The 15,699-nt window shown below is 31.4% G+C and overlaps 1 long non-coding RNA gene across 1 annotated transcript; it reads right to left on the bottom strand.

Annotated features, from left to right (window-relative positions):
* Window positions 1-14,649: 14,649 nt before the first annotated feature.
* On the bottom strand, window positions 14,650-15,456 carry LOC107857189. Its single transcript, XR_001670795.2, has 3 exons — window positions 15,358-15,456; window positions 15,156-15,211; window positions 14,650-14,695 (listed from the first exon to the last, which is right to left on the bottom strand). It is a non-coding gene; the product is annotated as an uncharacterized LOC107857189 (long non-coding RNA).
* Window positions 15,457-15,699: the final 243 nt, after the last annotated feature.

Here is a 15,699-nt window from a genome sequence, read left to right as displayed (position 1 = left end):
AATGGAGGGACATAACCCTTTGAGAAAAAGACACATTATTTTGAAAAAAGAGTGTCTATTCGGATAGTTGTGTCTGTTTAGAAAAAAAACACAATATTTTGAATTAACAGACATGACTCTTCCAAAGGATACACCTTTTCGGATGAACCATTGCCACCTTTTGGAAGGGGCATTTTATGGTTATATAAACCTGCATTTTTTTCACAGGTTTAGTATGAAAAATTTCTGCATAAGAAAAATATTCTATTGCTTCTGAAAACTATGTGTGATCATCTCCCGTTGAGAGAGTTCGAAGAAAACCAGAAAGTTTGAGGTACCGCTACATTCTAGTTGTGAAGCCATTTTATCCTGGGAGGAAAATTCCGCAACCTCGGGTACTTGAGGGGAATTATTTCCTTAAGGACACTCCGTGAATTCGGAGGACTTGACTTTTTTTTGCTTCATCTATTTTTTCTTTAAGAAACTGAAAACATACTTCTTTGAAAGGTCATTTTAATCTTGTGTTGAAGGTGTTGGACAACTTCATAAGTGTTCTTGATTTATTCTTGAACTTGTGTTGAAGTAGTGTTGCGAAAATACAGATTTTTTTACCCGAAATACAACAATCCTAAGGAAATAATTTACTAATCTGTATTATTTCATTTACTATTTTTTCAGTAAATAGTTGAACTTCATATTCATAGTTCTTCAACTTTTTGAACTTGTGTTTGAAGTTCGTGAAACTTCATTCTGATAGTTTATAAGTTGGTTGAACTTGTGTTGAAGTTTTTAACATTTGGTTTTGCTATTTTTCAGAAAAAAGTTTGAACTTCATTTTGTTGATGTTCATAAGTTGGGTTGAATTTATTGTTAAAAGTTCAAAGTTATAAATACAGAGTTAAAATTTCATTTGATTGTTCATATGTTAATTTGAACATGTGTTTGAAGTTATTATTGAAAAATACAGATTTTATCAAAATTGAGTAAAACAACAATCTTAAGGAATAATTTTTAGAAAAAGAGAAAAAAAGTTTTTTTTGGCTTGTTTGGTGAAATTTTTTTTTCACTAAAGTTTTTTTTTGAATCTGTATAGCTTGGTTTCTGGAGATTAAAGCTTTTAGTTTTCTACTCCGTTTGAACTTAACTAGTGATTTGAAGAAATAAAATCTTCATCACAAGTTAAAGATCACTCGGTTGACAATTGAAAATCATAAAATCTCCATCATTTAACTAGAAACAAGAAGTGTTTAAAGTTGCTGTAATTTTTTAATAAGTATTTCGATATACTTAAGGTACTGTCTTGTGGTGACAGAAAAAATGACGACTGATAGTCAAATGCATGATGCTGGAATGACTATGGCGGCAACTAGTATTGCCACGACGAGTCATACTAATGCTCCGCAAGCTATGACACCGGCGGAGATATCTGAAAAGTTCACGGGTATTGACTTCAAGAGATGGAAGCAGAAAATGTTCTTCTACCTCACAACTCTGTGTCTTTAAAGGTTCACGGTTAAGGAAGCTCCGGAGGTGCCCGAGGGAACCACTGAAAAAGAATACTTTGTGATTGTAGAGGCTTGAAAACACTCAGATTTCCTTTGTAGGAATTATATCTTGAGCGGTCTCCAAGATGACCTTTACAATGTGTATAGCGGAACCAAGACTGCAAAAGAGTTATGGGGAGTGCTAGAACGGAAGTATAAGACAGAGGATGTCGAAACTAAAAAGTTCTTTGTTGCAAGATTCCTTGAGTACAACATGATAGACAACAAGTCTGTTGTTTCCCAAGTGCAGGAACTGCAAGTGATCATCCATGATCTCCTAACGGAAGGTATGATTTTGACAAATACTGTTGTTGAACAATTTAAAAATCTTCTTAGTATTCACATGAACTTTATTGTAAGTTTGATTGTGAATGAAGCATTTCAAGTAGCGGCAATAATAGAGAAGCTACCACCTATGTGGAAAGACTTCAAAAACTATTTGAAACAAAAACGTAAGGAGATGTCAGTCGAAGATCTTATTGTACGACTACGCATTGAAGAAGATAACAAGGCTGCAGAAAGAAGGTCAAGAGGCAATTCTGTAATGAGTGGAATAAACATTGTAGAAGATGACTAAAACAACTCTAAAAAGAAAAAGAAAGATGGAAATGAAAGCAATCAACCCAAGAAGAAAATCAAGGGAAAGTGCTTCAATTGTGGTAAGATTGGCCACAAGTCTACGGATTATCGTGCCCCGAAGAAAGGGAATAAGAAGGACCAAGAAAATCTGGCTAAGTCTAAGAAAGAAATGGATGATCTGTGTACTATGCTTTCCGAATGCAACTTTGTGGGAAATCCTCGCGAATGGTGGATGGATTCTGGTGCCACCCGCCATGTTTGTGCTAAAAAGAAGTTATTTTCGATGTTCTCCCCAGCTCAAATAGAAGAAAAACTCTACAGGACAAACTCTGCTACTGCAAAATTGGAAGGAACAGAAAAAGTGTGCTTGAAGATGACTTCCAGCAAAGTGTTAACACTTAACCATGTCTTGTATGTTCCTAATTTACGAAAGAATTTGATTTCTGTTTCACTTCTAGACAAGAACAGATTCAAATGTGTATTTGTTTTCAAAAAAATTGTACTTAGTAAAGGAGAAGTGTATGTAGGAAAAGGCTATCTCAATGAGAGCCTATTCAAAATGAATGTAATGAATGTTGAAATCAATAAAAGTTTAAATTCTTCTTACTTGCTTAAGTCTCCCAATTTGTGGCATGAACGACTAGGCCATGTTAATTACAAAACATTAAGAAACTGACTAACTTAAAAGTTTTGTCAAACAATGAGTGCAATAAATCAAAATGTCAAATATTTGTGGAATCAAAGTATGCTAAGCATACGTATAAGTCCGTTGAAAGGAATTGAAATCCCTTAGACTTAATCAACACAGAAATTTGTGATATGAAGTCAACACCATCTCGTGGTGGGAAAAAGTATTTTAACTTTTATTGACGATTGCAATAGATACTATTGTGTCTACTCACTAAACAGTAAGGATGAAGCAATAGATGCGTTTAGCCAATATAAAACAGAATTTGAAAATCAGTTAGAGAAAAAGATCAAAACGATAAAAAGTGATAGAGGTGGAGAATATGAATCTCCCTTTGCCCAAATATGTGTAGAGAATGGAATTGTCCATCAAACTACGACCCCATTTTTACCTCAGTCTAATGGTATTGCGGAAAGGAAAAACCGAACCTTGAAGGAAATGATGAATGTCTTGCAAATAAGTTCAGGTTTACTACAAAACTTGTAGGGGCAAGCTATCTTTACAACTAACTGAATACTCAATAGAGTGCCCCATAATAAGACACAATCAATTCAATATGAAAAATGGAAAGGAATGAAACTCAACTTGAAATATTTCAAAGTATGGGGGTGTCTAGCGAAGATACAAGTTTCTATGCTTAAAAGAGTAAGGATAGGACCTAAAACGGTGGACTGTGTGTTCATAGGATATGCTAAAAGTAGTAGAGCATGTCGTTTTTTGGTTCATAAATTTGAACATCTAGATATCAATGAAAATACGATAGTTAAATCAGATAATGCTGAATTCTTTGAACACATTTATCCGTATAAAACTAGACATGAACAGTCTAGTGGGGGGTCTAAACAACCTCGAGATGAACCAAGTGAGGATGTACATAATGATGAGAATCCCAGACATAGTACACGTCAAAGAAACTCAACTTCGTTAGGATCGAATTTTGTAATATTTCTCTTAGAAAATAAGCCTCAAACATTTAGGAAAGCGATGTCATCGCCAGACTCATCCTTTTGGAAAGAGGCAGTGAATAGTAAGATTGATTCAATTTTAAGCAACCATACGTGAGAGTTGGTTGATCTTCCTCCAAGAAATAAACCTTTAGTTTCTAAATAGATCTTCAAAAGAAAAATGAAAGATGATGGTACTATTGACATATACAAGGCAAGACTTGTTGTAATAGGCTTTAAATAAAAGGAAAGCCTTGATTACTTTAATACACACTCGCCTGTAATGAGGATAACGTCAATTTGAATGTTAATTGCCTTGGTGATCCATCAAATGGATGTGAAAACAACATTCCTAAATAGAGAATTGGAGGAAGAAATTTACATGGAACAACCTGAGGGTTTTGGGGTTCCAGAAAAAAAAAAAAAGTTGTGTAAACTTGTTAAGTAACTATATGGATTAAAACAAACACCTAAACAATGACATGCAAAGTTTGACCAAATCATGTTGGCAAACGGATTCAAAATAAATGAATGTGATAAATGTGTTTACATCAAAGACACTCCAAATCACCAAGTCATTGTTTGTTTGTATGTTGATGACATGTTGATCATCAGTAGAGACATTTCTGACATAAATGCTACGAAACGACTGCTCGAGATCGAGTTTGGTATGAAAGACCTTAGAGTTGCGAATGTGATCTTAAGAATAAGAATCCATAGAACTCCCCAAGGGTTGTCATTTTCACAGTCTCCTTGCATTAAAAAGGTACTTGACAAATTTAAGTATTCAGAATTTGGTATTGCCAAGACTCCATTGGACGTGAACTTTTCACATCAAAAGAATGAAGGTGAAAGTAGCTCACAGTTGGAGTACACAAGAGTGTTGGGATGTTTAATGTATATCATGAAATGTACACGACCAGACATAGTATGTGCTATTAGTAAGTTGAGTCGGTACACGAGTAATCCTAATAAAACTCATTGAATGGCAATGAAAAGAGTTTTAGGGTATCTTAAATACACTCAAGACTATGCTTTGCATTATAATAAATATACCGCGGTACTTGAAGGATATAGTGAAGCAAATTGAATCACTGGATCGAATGAAGTAAAATTCACGAGTAGATATGTATTTACTATCAGTGGAGGAGCAATCTCTTGGAAATCATTCAAACAGATATATATTGCTCGCTCTACACTGGAATCAGAATTTATCTTATTAGATAAAGCCAGTGAAGAAGCAGAATGACTCTGAAATTTCTTGGAAGATATTCCTTATTGGCTTAAACCAATGGCACTAGTATACATACACTATGATAGCCAAGCGGCAATAGGTAGGGCAGGGAGCATGATATACAATGGTAAAACTCGTCACATAAGACGGAGACATAATATCTTTAGAGAACTTCTCTCTAGTGGAATTATCACTATTGACTATGTAAAATCAAAGGATAATGTGTCGGATCCACTTACAAAAGGCCTGTCTAGAGAAGGAGCTGAGAGGACATCCAAGGGAATGGGTTTACGGCCCAAGACAAGTCAGCATGGCGGTAACTCTATCTAGCAGACTGGAGATCCCAAGAGTTAGGTTCAAGGAGATCAAACAAAGTTGTGTCTGACAAGTTCAACATTGTCAATATACCCAACCATTCTCATGATGTAGACAATGTTTAGTAAAAAATGATAAGACTTATGATGTGAAGTCTTTCAATGATTATCTAAATTTGGCAGATTTGACCAAATAGTTTAATCTACAGGATTGAATGTTTAGAAATCACCTATGTGAGGGCGAAGTCAAAGCCGCTTCAAGGAGAATGTTAGTAAAGGAATATTCTTTAGGCTCTCATGAGACCGGGACGTGTTCATGGATGAAATGAACAAAACTGTGAGAACCATAAATAGTAAAAGGCGGGTTGTGTGACATGTGTTGTCTAGGTGTACATTAAAGCTCGACGGTTCAAATATATCAAATCTACCGATTGACCGAGTGCATCTGATGCATGTTCACTACGGAAAGTTCAAAGGAAAACCCACTTATCCAGATGCAATCAGTCTTTGCTTGATGATCACATACTTGTCCATAAAGTTTTATAAAGAATAGTCATTCCTCATTCATGTGAGGGATTGTTGGTTTCAATTGGTGTGAATGAAAAATGGAGCGACATAACCCTTTGAGGAAAAGATACATTGTTTTGAAAAAGGAGTGTCTGTTCGGATAGTTGTGTCTGTTCAGAAAAAAGATATAATATTTTGAATGAACAGACATGACTCTTCCAAAGGATACACCTTTTCGGGTGAACCATTGCCACTTTTCGGAAGGGACACTTTATGGCTATATAAACCTATATTTTTTTCACAGGTTTAGTATGAAAAAATTTTGCATAAGAAAAATATTCTATTGATTCTGAAAACTCTGTGTGATCATCTCCCGTTGAGAGAGTTCGAAGAAAACCAGAAAGTTTAAGGTACCGCTACATTCTAGTTGTGAAGTTATTTTATCCTGTGAGAAAAATTCCGCAACCTCGGGTACTTGAGGAAAATTATTTCCTTAAGGACACTCCGTGAATTCGGAGGACTTGGCTTTTTTCTACTTCATCTATATTTTCTTTAAGAAACTAAAAGCATACTTCTTTGAAAGATCATTTTGATCTTGTGTTGGAGGTGTTGGACAACTTCACAAGTGTTCTTGATTTATTCTTGAACTTGTGTTGAAGTAGTGTTGCGAAAATACAGATTTTTTACCTGAAATACAACAGCTCCGCCACTGTTGGCGGTCGTTTGATAGAGTGTATAAGAGAATGGCGTGTAAAATATGGTGTATTGGTAATGGTTGGATTAGTAATGCTGGTATCTGTTATGCTTACATAAGTTAGGCTGAAATTTTTTGTTTGGTTTGGTCTTTTAAAAATAACATGCATTGCGTACTTTTCTTCAAAAAAATATTTGTTTTGAAAAATATTTGGTCAATATCATTAGTAATTATATTTTCATTTTCATATACCGTGAATATAATATTTCATTATTCCTTTGGTGAATAATAAATGGTAAAGTAGGTGTTGGTTTGAATTATTAATAAATTTTATGTTGGTGAAAGTAATGGTCATATGAGATATAAATGGTGTAAAGAGTAATAATATGAACTATAAATTTTATTACATATGAAATAAATTATTCGTAAATATAAATGGTGTTTTTTTATATAAAATAAAATCTTGTGGGACAACTTTTTTGTTTGAAAAATCCCAAATCAAGCATTTTGGAGAATTTGGGATATCATCTCATGATATGAATCAACATAAATCGCATGTCCAAATTACAAGATGAAATCGTATGTTAAAACACTTACTTAATATATTAAATTTATTTTCCTTCTGAGTTTTTACTTTATGATTTATTTTGTTAGTTAAATATATATTTACTTTCTTATTTTAGTTTAAGAATATTTTAAAATATTTATTTCTCTATCAAGATAGGTTCTATTAATTGCAGATGTATAGTGTGATTGTTGATATCTCTTCGCTTTTACATCTAATTTAAAATTCCCGTTCAAAAATTTAAAAAGAACTCTTGTTAGAAAATCTTTAATTTTAATGCTTTATGTAACACAAATCTGAATTACTTAGGTTAGAAATTTTGAACTGTGCTCTTTATATAATAATAATAAAAGAATCTAATTAACTGTTCATAAAACCTTTGTTCTCATTGTGATAATATTTATTTTCCTTCTACCCTTATGATTAGCATTCATAATTAAATATGCAATTTTTTTTTTCAGTCTGTAAATATTTTAGAATATTTACTTTCTTTTCAAGTCACTAGGATCTACATTAAAATATTTACTTCCTTTTAGTTTAAAGTTTATAAGAAAAATAAAACATTCTCATTGTTTTATTTTCTTTAGCTACTTATAAATAATAATAAACTCTTCAATTTTAGGTCATGCAAATAGTTATTATCCATTCTCACCGATTTTATCTCTAACTTCTTAAATTTAACACAATAATATCGTTATTCGTTGACACTATATCAGAAAAGCTTTTGTAAAAAAAGAAAAGAGAGGTTAAATATAAACGAAAGTATCTTTTTAAAAATAAAAAAAAATTAAAGATTAGTGAAACACGACATGAAACTCAACGGATAACAAGAGTGTCCATTTACTCTTCTCCATCTACCTCACAATTTTTGTTAGTGACAAAATTCGAGTCTATATCACATATTTAATGCCGCGCAAAAAACAACAGATAACAGACGTGTTCCTTTACTTTTCTCCACCTACCTCACGAGTCTTGTTAGTGATAAAATTTGAGTCCATATCACGCATTTAACACCGCACAAAAAAAATCTCCTTATCGAATTCATCATTGACTCCAACAGAATAGAGGCAAACTAGTAATTTTGTATTATTAAGGGGTGCATTTGTTAGTGACAAAACTTTACGTAGGATTCTGAAGAATCTTTTTTCTTATTGGGTATTTCATTAACCATTTTCTACTGTTGTAAGAATTGACAAGGGTGTCTTTATTCTTACATCTTATTCAATTTTTTTTGAATTTATAATGCAAGTACATGAGCAAGCGATGCATAATGTGATTGTTGGATCTCTTTGCTCTTACTATTAATTTAAATTTTTTATTTAGTAATGAAAAGACCTCTTGTTAGAAAATCTTTAATTTAAGGCTTTATGTAACATAAATTCGAATTAATTAGATTAAAATTTTCAAATTGTAGCTGTCTATATAATAATAATAATAAAAAACCATTGCACGAAGATATCTATCTATAATATATATATATATATATATATACACGTGCTTTGCACGTGTTTAATACACACACATACTAGTTTATTATACGTGTTTTGCACGTGTATATAACGTCAATAATGATAAACGTATAAAAAACATAAATTATTATGTATTTATTATATTATTAAGTACAAAACTTTTAAAATATAATATGACTTTCGTTCTCTTTTTCATTTTAGAAAATAAAAATATCATTAGTTTGCTCATTTTTACCTTTGCCCTTCTTCTTGAATATTGTGCAAAATATTCTCTCCACACTCCACTTTGTAAGAATATATTTCATATGTTATTGTTGTTGCAATTTGCTTCATGCAAATTCTATAAATGTCAATCTCTATATTTCTCATTTTTATTTTTTTGTAACTTCTTCCTAATATTTCTATAAATTAGCTAAGAATATCTTGAGGCCTTTGATTTTCTGACCTTCATTATAGTAATCTATAATCACATTGATGTTGATAAATATCCATAACACTATTAGTCTTTTCAATTATTCATATTTATTATATTTTAAACCTCGTAAATATTCTTAATTTTTTTTATCTTCTCTCTTTCCCTCAAATTCACATATACACATGTCTCGCTTAATTTCGAAAGAAGCTATTGTGTTCAAATGATTTCACATTAAATTTGAACAATTTAACATAATTATAATTCTTTTATGTTAGTTTTACTCATCCAAAATTTTTAGGACTCTTTTTCATGCTATTTTTTTATACTTGTCTTTTTAAAATAATGAACTTAAACATTATACCCATCAAGGCAACCAAAATATTTCATCCATTCACTTTTCTTATTCATTATTTCAAAATAATTTTTTATTTTTAACATATCAGAAATACACACTTATGATTTCATGTTTTACCTAAAATTAATTATTTTGTTATGCAAATCATTTTCAAAATGCAATACTAAACATTAATTAATAGAAATAGTGTGATAAAGTAGTGATGCCATCATCCTTTTCTTAATGAGCATGCCGAGTTTAAATATGACAAGTAAAAATGAATGAATAAAGTACTAGTACTTGAAAGCTAAAACATCTTCTAAATAAGGAAAGATAAAAAAAAAACAAAAAGAAATAAAGGAGACGTGACTAACTAATAATTATAGAACATAATATTACTTCATATAAGTTTTTGAGTCCAAGATTGATATTCTAAATAAAAGAAAAAAAGAATTTATCCAATGTAATCTACAAAGTAGGATTTAGGAATATAGAATTCCTACCTTAAAAAGTAGGGAGACTATTTTCAATAGAACTTCAACTTAAATTAAATGGCTACATTCTCTTTTGAACAATCCGCATAAAAATCATCAATTTTATTTACTCCTAAAGTATCAATTATTCTTTTGTTCTAAATTTCTTCCATCCTCTAAATAATTCTATTCTAATTTTTGTATTGACTTTCAAATTTCTAATTTCTATCAAATTCTTGGTTTATCACCAACTAATACAAATAAATATTTAAAATCTAATTTTCAAATTTTAACTACAAAAAGGTAATCATCATATATCTCCAATTCTCATCCCTGCCAAATTAATAATTAAGAAAAGAACAAACACAAATCATATGAAAACAAATACAGAAACATACTATATACCATTACCTTATTAAATGTTTTTCTTATTGACCAAGTAATTTGAAATTTTGTAGAAAACAATCTTGCCGAAAGCTACAATCTTGGAGAAAAAAATCATGAAATATGAATTAATCACAAATTAACTCAAATTAAGAAAAACTTAACATTAAACTTCAATTCAATTCTACTTCAAATTACGTTGAAGAGATCACATATTCACTAAAAGAGCTAAATTAAAGGAAGTCTATTTGCTAGTTAGTTAATTTTTATTTTGTTTGTTTAATGAAAAGATGATAGGGCAATATGAATCAAACTTAGCTCTTACACAAATTCTCAAAACGAATGACAAATTCACAAATTCACAAAACTAATTAATAGAAAATGACTGAGCTAGAAGAAGTTTAGTTGCACGTTTTATCTTTTCTTCATCTTAAGCCGGGGGTCTATGAAAACAACCTCTCTACTTCTTCGGAGGTAGTGGTATGGACTGCGTACATTTTATCCTCCCCAAACCTCACTTGGTGGGAATGCACTGGGTTTGTTGTTGTTGTTGTTGTTGTTGTTGTTGTTGTCCTTTGTTCGTTTAATAAGGATGTTAGGTCAACTAAGCACACAGTTGTTGTTGTTGTTGTTGTTGTTGTCCTTTGTTCGTTTAATAAGGATGTTAGGTCAACTAAGCACACACACATATGTAAGTTTAGCTTAAAAAAGGCTTTAGTAAGGGATCAGATGACATATTTTTTTTATTTTCCATCCGGTGTCCGCATTGGAGCTCCAACTAATTCGAATCGTGCGTTGCAGGGCCTATTAAGGCGGCACCGCTCCCAACAAAGTTTTCTTCATACCTAGGGTCGAACCCCCAACCTCTGATTAAAGGTGAAGCAGTCCCATCCACTGCACCACAGCCCATGTTGGTTATCAGATGACATATTCAATAGCAGACAACCAAGCTAAAAAAAATCCATTTGAAAGTTCGTATACCCACTCCCTCTTCAATTTATTGTTTAAAGATAATCCTAGTTAGTGCAAATAGGTACTTGGACAAATTAATGTCAATAACAATATTATTCTTTCAACATGTGACGAAAATCAACGCGATCTCCTTCTACAAAATTACACAACAATAATGTATTTATATTATATTAATCTATAGAATTACACACTATTTTTTTTTTAAAAAAAGAAATATATATATTATCATATATGAAAAGAGAATATCTATTTTTTTTAAAACATATTGCATAACCTAATTCTACCGATTGGGTGATGAAAAAAAAATTTATATTTCATCTTTTCTTAATATTACCCTAGAATACGAATATACTAAAATTATGGATGTGTTGTTGATATTGAAGTAACAGACATGTCAAAGCTAACAAAAAAACTTTGAACTACCATAAAAAATAAAATTATAAAAAAAATACATAATATATTAAACTTGTTACCTTCAACAAAAGAAAAATATTGTTTTGCAATTAGAAAACAATTATAGCAGGAAGTAATATACAATCAAACAATTCTTTTTTACCTTATTCACACAGTTTCAAAATCCAATTCAAACCTTATTTCTCTTTATTTTCATCATTGGCACAAGTCGTTTATGAAGTATCCATTAATAATGTAAAAAATATTCCGATTTTATATGCAATATATATTTGGAGTAGATATACAAAAGTCACAGTTAAAAACTTACCATATATGATATATTTAGAGTTTTATTTATCATATATTTAGGAGTTTTACTTGTCATATATTTAGGAAGATTAAAATATTCCATATATTAATTATAGCAAAATATTTAATATTATAATAATTTGAGAAAAAATAGTAAAAAAATAATTTTATCTAAAATAAAGAATTTTAAGAAAGGGCAAAAAGTTCAAATCATGGTCTTCACACTTTTAATATATTATAAATTATAGATTATAGATATAGATATAAATATAGATATAATCTATAATATATTAAAAGTGTGAAGACCGTGATTTGAACTTTTTGCCCTTTCTTAAAAGTCGTTACTTTATATCTATATTTATATCTATAATATATAATATATTAAAAGTGTGAAGACCGTGATTTGAAGTTTTTGCCCTTTCTTAAAAGTCTTTACTTTAGACAAATCGTCTCTTTACTATTTTTTTTCAAATTATTATAATATTAAATATTGACTATAATTAATATATGGAATGTTTTGCCCATCATTAAAAGATGTTTTTTTAGACAAAACTATCTTTTCACTATTTTTTAATTTATTATTTAATTATTTTTTATTATATTAACTAGACTTCCTAAAATATATGGGACTCCTAAAATCTATGGTAGAAAAATTAATTAATATTTTCCTTTCTACTGTTCAATTAGAAAAATGCTCTTAAAATAGGACTCTATTAAGAAAATACTTCTATAAATATTGAGATGTACATTAAACTAGAGAACAAACCGATTTGCCTATTGGGAGAGAATAATTGATGCTCATCTAACTTGATTAGATTGCATATCTAGATTGGTAGATGCTTGATTTTCTAACCGTAAACTTTTTCACTGTTTTTGTCAGCATAATAGAATTTAACACGTGTGTATATATATATATATCTTCTTTGTTTTCATTCAAAATCATTCTTTAGGGTCAAAATTTTTTGTCAGACAAGAATTAGTTGGATCAAACTCGAAGCATTGTGATCACTATTATATTTTTTTTATATAATTTACAGGTAGTAGATGAATGTCAGTTGGCTTTGAAGAATTTCTTGTGTAAAGGTTATGTTTAATTGTATTATTTTGATATCTTTATTATTTTATTATTTTATTTTAATTTACAGATGCTATATGAATGTGGGTCGACTTTGAATTTTTTTTTAGGTAAAGGTTAGGTTTAATTGTATTATTGTAATATCTCTATTAATTTATTATCTTGTGGTAGTTTACATTTCGTAGATGAATCTCAATCGGCTTTGAGAAATTTTTCTGAGTAAAATTTAAGTTTAATTATATTGTTTTGATATCACTTTTATCGTATTATTTTGTTGCAGTTTACAAGTGATAGATAAATGTTGGTTGGCTTTGAGGAATTTTTTTATGTAAAGGTTAGGTTTAGTTGTATTATTTTGATATCTCAATTATCGTAATATTTTGTTATTGTTTACAGGTGGTAGATGAGTGTTGGACGACTTTGAGAAAAATTTTGTGTGTAAAGATTAGATTTTATTGTATTATTTTGATGTCTTTACCATATTATTGTTTGATACTGTCACGCCTCAACTCCTATTGGGGCGAAGAGGCACCCGTAGCCATAAAGGACCGAGAGAACCAATTCATAACCTTGTACTTCTCATGCATGTAACTATGACAACCAAAGGTTCTAACCAACATGATATTATGTATCGATTAGAATAATTACACATGCAAGCACAAACTGATATATACAACACTTGGCCGTTGGGGCCACCATGTGTAAAGGCAAGACACTACCATAACTTTACATTAGTCTAGAAAGCCTCTAAAAGAAACATATACTTAGTTAGGGTCGGAACAAACCCCCTCCCTACTCTTAAACTTCTGCACAATACCAAAATATATGGAACAGACTCGGAAAGCCTCGAATCAACTTGGAGCTCACCATAGTCACCGAATAGCTGTGCTCCTACTAATGAGGTGTATGAACTGAAGTACCTGTGCCTGCAGCATGAAATACAGGTCCCCCGTGAGGGACATCAGTATGAAAATATGTACTGAGTATGCAAGGCTGAAGGTAACAACACATGATACAAAAACTCAATAGAAATCAGATATAAGTAGTACTAGTAGACCACCTTTATATATACTTGTGAGAATACATACATTACGTTCCTTTCTTCATTTTTACCTTTTTAATTCATAATCTTTGTAAGCCATATATCACGCAAATGACCAGCTGATCAGTGGTAAATAGATAAATTAGGATCAGCTCATGCTAGGCTTACGCCCCTGAGCTGCCACCTACATATAAAGATTGGGATCGGCCCATGCTAGGCTTATGCCCCTGAGCTGCCACCCACATATAAAGGTATCGAGATCGGCCCATGCTAAGCTTATTCCCCTGAGCTACCACTCGTTTTGCTACTTAGTTTATTTAGCATTTGAGATTGTTACTTTGGTGGTCATAACGTTATGGTACCTAGAAAGAATAACCTGTCATTAAGAGACATGTAAATAGGCACTTAATGCAACAAAAATGAGGTAGAGAGCTGTTGGCACACCAATGAATTGTTTAGGAGCTTAAAATAACACATGGGTCTTAATTGTGTAAATGGAGAACTTCTAAAATTTTCAAATGAAGATAGATGTGCAGGTTTAATAATAAACACATATTGAGGTGTTTTAATATGTTAAAGAGTGGGAACAAGGTCGTTGGGTTCTTGGTATACAATACGCTGCTATTATGTGTCACTTGTTATAGGACAACCTTGAAAACTTACTTGGTGGAACAAATGTTCGATTTCATGCCAAAGAGTACAAAATGGAGTATGCTTACATACCTGGTTATATAACTCTGAAACTATCCCGATTTGACTTCCCGCCTTTTAGATTACTTATCTACAATAGAATATATGATAAACTAGTATTAGTAACCAACCAACATGTTTAGGCTACTTAACTTCACCAAAATAGTAACCGGGCAGTACACACGTAATCTATCAATCAAGGGCGTTATTTTAACCCTTTCCTCCTCCAATTACACCCACATACCACACATGTCCTCATAAGATCACCAAAACCACATCAGCTTCGTTACACCCTCCAACCAACACACAAAATAAATTGGGCAGTAACAAATGCAACAATTATTTCGGTGGTGTACCACCACACCTTTCTTTTATATTTCATTACAAACTAACCACACCTTTCTCCAACATCAACCTGGTAGCTCATAACACAAACACACAAAACATTCTGCAAACAACACCCCAATCATCCTTTAATAACAACCAAATATGTGCAATCCTCTACCAACACATGTATATAGAAAAAAGACAAAAATGGACAGCAAACATACCTTGATTTCCTTGTTAGTTTAGCCTCTTAATTTGTATCTCTTCAGTAGCTTAATCCCTTCACACATACACCAAAAGAGAAATAAAGAAATCTCTTAATAACTAAGAACAATGGACTGTCCAACTTATAGATAGGGTTGTCCAGAAATTAATCTTGAAGAACACATAGTTTCCTTAGTACAAGCTCATGAATTGCTCACTTACCTTTATCTTGGGAGGAAGGTCAATTCCAAGAACCCTTGTGGGAATACAGGGTTACTTCATAGACAAGAGAGAACAAGAGAGAAAAACCTAGAAGCTGAAATTTTTGTCTAAGTTAAAAATGAGCAAAAATTGCCTATTTCAATCTATATAAAGGAGATGCTCTTTGGCCAACTTTCTTGACCCTTTTTGGCCCATATTTTATCAAGTGAATAATGTATCTACATGCCCAATATATTGGGATTTTGTGGATCCAAAGTTATTGGGCCTTAGCCACCCATTTTCCCTTTTTTTCTTCTCTTTAACTTGGGCCTTGGCAGATTTGAGTATTGGGCCTTTTTACCC

This window comes from Capsicum annuum, chromosome 1, assembly GCF_002878395.1.
Source record: "Capsicum annuum cultivar UCD-10X-F1 chromosome 1, UCD10Xv1.1, whole genome shotgun sequence".
Classification (NCBI taxonomy): domain Eukaryota; kingdom Viridiplantae; phylum Streptophyta; class Magnoliopsida; order Solanales; family Solanaceae; genus Capsicum; species Capsicum annuum.
The sequence above is the reverse complement of the archived record's forward strand: the minus strand, read 5'-3'. Positions and strand labels throughout refer to the sequence as shown.